This window comes from Danio rerio, chromosome 15 (assembly GCF_052040795.2).
Source record: "Danio rerio strain M-AB ecotype USA chromosome 15, GRCz13ab, whole genome shotgun sequence".
NCBI classification, from domain to species: Eukaryota; Metazoa; Chordata; class Actinopteri; order Cypriniformes; family Danionidae; genus Danio; species Danio rerio.
The window spans coordinates 49,817,501-49,822,500 of NC_141035.1; the positions used below are offsets into that span (position 1 = coordinate 49,817,501).

The following is a 5,000-nucleotide window of genomic DNA, read 5'->3' on the forward strand; positions in this document are numbered from 1 at the left end:
TCTCTCTTCATTAGGGTTGGATAATTGTAAACGTCATTATGATATTCTTCTTTATTCCAGCTTGGGGCGGCTGTTTGGGGGCAAGAAGCTCAACACAATTAAAAATGAAATGCACAAATGTCCCGCCGCGCAAAAACCACCCACTTGGCAACATATGAGGGCAGCAGCTGGTCAGACTGATGTCGTGCTGGTTAATTACTGCGCCGATTAATACAGGTACATGAAAATGACATGAAGACAATTTGCAGTTTAACAGCAGTGGTCATGGCTGACGGGCAATGCATGAAGGGAAATCAGGCAGTAGTGATGAACAAACAATAAAATCAGTTTATTTTTGATGCAGTTATGAACTAAATGCTTCAAACTTTTATACAGAGCATGCAAGGGATGCAGATGTGGCCTTAAGTTAATGATAAATATTTATAATATGTATTAATTTGTGCACAAAATGTGTTTTATTAACATTTACCTCAATCTTACTCAAGGTAAGGTAAAATATTAATGATACCAAGTATTATTTATATTATGCGATAAATTACCCACTAATTGTATTTTATTAATGCCTAGCTCTAATCCAACCCTAAACTAGTCCTCACAGTAGTGTAAAATCAGCAAATATACCAAGTATTATTTATATTATTTATTAAATTACCTAATAATTGAATTTTATTAACATCTACCCCCACCCCAACCCTCACAGTAATGTAAAATAGTAATTATACAGAATATTATTCATATTATTTATACAATTAAATTAATAAATATATAATTATTATAAATATAAACATATATATAAAAATATATATTTTTTATTTTTTATTTAGTTTTATTCTTCCATTTTGTTTTCAATTTAGTTTCTTTATTTAAATTTATTGTTTTGTTTTTAATTAGTTTCATTGTTTATTTTATTATTGTTTTAAATTTAGTTTCATTATTTTATTTTATTATTTTGTTTTTAATTTAGTTTCATTGTTTTATTTTATTTTTTTCAATTTAGTTTCATTGTTTTACCTATATTTTTTATTTAATTTTTCATTTATTTTCATTATTTATTTTATTTTATTGTTTTGTTTTTAATATAGTTTCATTGTTTTATTTTTATTTTAGTTTCATTATTTTGTTAATTTATTTTTTATTTAGTTTCATTATTTATTTTATTTTATTATTTTTGTTTTTAGTTTAGTTTCATTATTTTATTTTATTTTTTACTTTGTTTCATTATTTTACTTTTATTTATTTTTATTTAGCTTCATTATTTATTTTATTTTATTTATTTATTTATTATATTTCCTATTTATTATGTTTCCTTGTTTTATTTATTTTTTATTAATTTTTTTATTTAACTTAATTTGATTTTGATTCTATTTAATTTAATTGTTTTATTTTATTTTTATGTTTAATTTAGTTAAATTTTTTATTCACTTTCATTTTAATTTTATCTATTTTATTTTAATTTAGTTTCATTATTCATTTTATTTTATTTTTGTTTAGTTTCATTTTTTACTTTTTTATTTTAGTTTCACTTTTTGTTTTGTTTTACTTTTATTTTATTTTATTTTTTAATTCGTTTCTTTTTCTTTTTTTCTTTAATTTTTCCGTTGAATTTTTAATTTAATTAAATTTTATTTTAATTTAGTTTCATTGTTTAATTTAATTTTAAGTTTTTTATTTAGTTTTGTTATGTATTTATTTGTTTTATTGTTAATTTAGTTTCATTTTTTATTTCATTTAAATTTTAAATTTATTTTCAAATTTTATTTTATATAATTTTACATTTAATGTCGTTTTTTATTGTTTCTTTTTTATTTTATTTTATTTAGTAAAAAATACATATTTGTTTTAATTTATTTACATTTTTATTTATTTATTTTATTTATTTTCATTTTTTTTCAGTTTTTAATAAAAAAAAATGTTTGTTAAGTTGCATTGTTTTATTTTATTTTATTTTATTATTTTAACACTCCCCAGACCTCACTATTTTTCCAACCCAAGCTGTGTCCATGTTAGAGATACAACAACAGTACTGTATGGTTAAATGTGTCTGAATGTCTGTCTGTAGTAAAAGGAGTGATAGAGTCCAGTAGAGTACACGGCCTGGTTTCTGTCCACATCTGTTCTCCTCAATTGGATCTCCTCAGAGAAGCTCCTGAAAGGTCTCCTCAGTCATTTCTGCCTATTACGTTAATCTTGTTAATTGAATCATTTGATATGTAATGACACTCTTTAATGGAGGTCAGTGTGAGCCTGAGGATTCGTCTCAGCGGACGTTATTCACAACGGTTGAGTCTGCAAAATCCTGCTGCTCGTGTGAGAGAGATCTGAAGCTCTTCTGTGTGTGTGTGTGTGTGTGTGTGTGTGTGTGTGTGTGTGTTTGTGTGTGTGTGTGTGTGTGTGTATGTGTGTGTGTGTGTGTGTGTGTGTGTGTGTGTGAGTGTGTGTGTGTGTGTGTGTGTGTGAGTGCTGTATATTTTTTTGTGTGTTTGTGTTCATGTGTGTGTTCATGTGTGCATGGGTCTGTGTGCGCGTGTGTGTGTTTGTTTGTGTGTGGCTTTGTGTCTGTTTGTGCGTGTGTTGATCTGTGCATGTTTGTGACATTGTGTGTGTTTTTGTTTGTGGGTTTGTGCCTGATTTTGAGTGTATTTGCAAGTGTGTCTGTGCTCATCTGCAAGTGTTTGTGTGTGTTTGTGTGCGTATATCCAAGTGTGTGTGCGTGCAGGTGTGTGTGTGTGCATGTGTGTGTTATATAAGCAGAACACCTGCAGAGCTCTGGGTCTGTTTTCTCCAAACATTTGATCTCCTACCTGAAGTTCTGTTAAATTGCAGGAAAGAGTTCCTCTTTAAACCTCCTCACAACACCACTGACACACAGAGAGAAGACTTCAGCTGAGAGTGAGGGCGGGGCTGACCTCAATGCTACTAGTGATGTCATCATGCTAATTAAATATGCACATTGTGATTGGCTAAAGGTGGAGGAGTCTCTCAGTCAGAGATTTAATCAGATATTGTAGAGCCCAATATTTTGCATTCATTCATTCATTCATTCATTTTCTATCAGCTTAGCCCCTTATTTATCAAGAGTCATCACAGCAGAATGAACTGCCAACTATTCCATTTTATGTTTTACACAGCGGATGCTTTTCCAGCTGCAACCCAGTACTGGGAAACTCCCAAACACACTCATTCTCTCACACACTCATGCACTACGACCAATTTAGTAAATCAATTTCTGCAATAGCGCATGTGTTTGGACTGCGGGGGAAACCAGAGCGGGGAGAACATGCAAACTCCACACAGAAATGCCAACTGACCCAGGTGAAACTCGAACCAGTGACCTTCTTGCTGTAAGGCCACAAATAAAAGTTAAAAATAAAAGTATTCCACATTGAAATAAAGATTTTAAGTGACGCTAATTAAACTAGTATACGTTTAGCTAATTGTCAGTCTTTTACATGCAGGATTTCTTTACAGTGTTCTGTTAAATATGTGCAAAAATTTTATTTCGGTATAAAAAATTTTTTTCCAGAATGAGAAAAAAATCTTACAATAGATTGTAAGTATATATTATTTAAAATATAAATCATAAACATAGCAATCATTTTAATATATAATTTTATATGATTGCTTATTGATTATTATCATTACATTTTCACATATTTCTTTGCATATATGTTTCGTTTAAAAAATGTATTTAAATATTTTTTATGAAGATTGTTTAAGATTATTTAAAGGTCCATTACCCCCATTATTATTTTGTCAACTCTAACTGCAGTTTGGCACTTTCACTTTCATTTAGGAATATTTCCTGCATGCCCCCTGTGACAAACCAGATATTGGATGCAGGAACTGATGGAAGAGTGTGGTTTTATTGGTGTGTTTGATACCGCACGGCGAATGGGGAGGAAAAAACCCTCTGCATTTCTCAGCCACTAAATTCCCTCTGTAGATATAGCGTCAGAAAGCCGTGTGTGTTTAGAATATCCTGTCTCCAAATTCTTGTTCTTTTACTTGTTTTGACAACACCAGTGATGTAGCGGACCACGCATCAAAACAACAACCCCCCCATAACCCCACCCACCCCCCACCCCCACTGCTATCCGCTTGTTAAGTGTGACGTCACGCGAAGCAGCTTCCGGGTCCAAGCGCTCTATTCAACTGAATGGGGAGACTCATGAAATGGTAATAATAAACTTTTACAAAGAGATTTAAGGCTTTCGAAAATCACGATGGCAGTATATATGTACATGCCGAATATCCGATGGCCAGAAAGTGATTCGTTTTTTTATTAATTGTTAATTTTTGTATTTGTTATGCAGCAAGCCCAGAGATTGTTGTGTACACTATGACTTTATATAAAATTTACTTTAACGTGTGATAGGAATAAAACGTGATCATAAACAAATGATTTCTCCACTCAAATGAATGGCGGCTTGGACCCGGAAACAGTATACATACGTCACAAACACATCACCACTTAACAAGCGGATAACACATGCACTATAGATCAACTGGATAAACTAAATTGGCCATAGTGTGTGTGTGTGTGTGTGTGTGTGTGTGTGTGGGTGTGTATGGGTGTTTCCCAGTACTGGATTGCCGCTGGAAGGGCATCCGATGTGTAAAACATATGCTAGAATAGTTGGTGGTTCGGTCCACTGTGGCGATCCCTAATAACTAAGGCACTAAGCCGAAGGAAAATGAATGAATGATTCCTAATGAAGGGCAACCAGCATGAATTATTTCACAAAGTGAAAGGTGTGGCGAGGCGGGATGGGGGTGTGTGTGAGGAGGAGGATCGGTAAAATGAGGTGCCGTATCAGATTTCAGAGGATCTGGCACCTAATTTTACTGATCCCCCTCCTCACCCACACCCCTGCCTCACCCAGCCCCACGACTCCCCAACCCTCTTCTCTTTCGTCTGCAACACACCATATCTTCCTACACCAAACACCCCAACACGCCCCCCCCCCCCCCCCCCCCACCACCACCACCCACCACCTAGC

At 32.9% G+C, this 5,000-nt stretch overlaps 1 protein-coding gene across 1 annotated transcript in view; it reads left to right on the forward strand.

Moving 5' to 3' along the window:
- The window catches only part of LOC147840726 (uncharacterized), a gene marked incomplete at its 3' end in the record, with an annotated part of 13,426 nt that overhangs the window by 6,967 nt on the left and 1,459 nt on the right, over positions 1–5,000 (forward strand). The gene's annotated exons all lie outside the window — the stretch shown is intronic.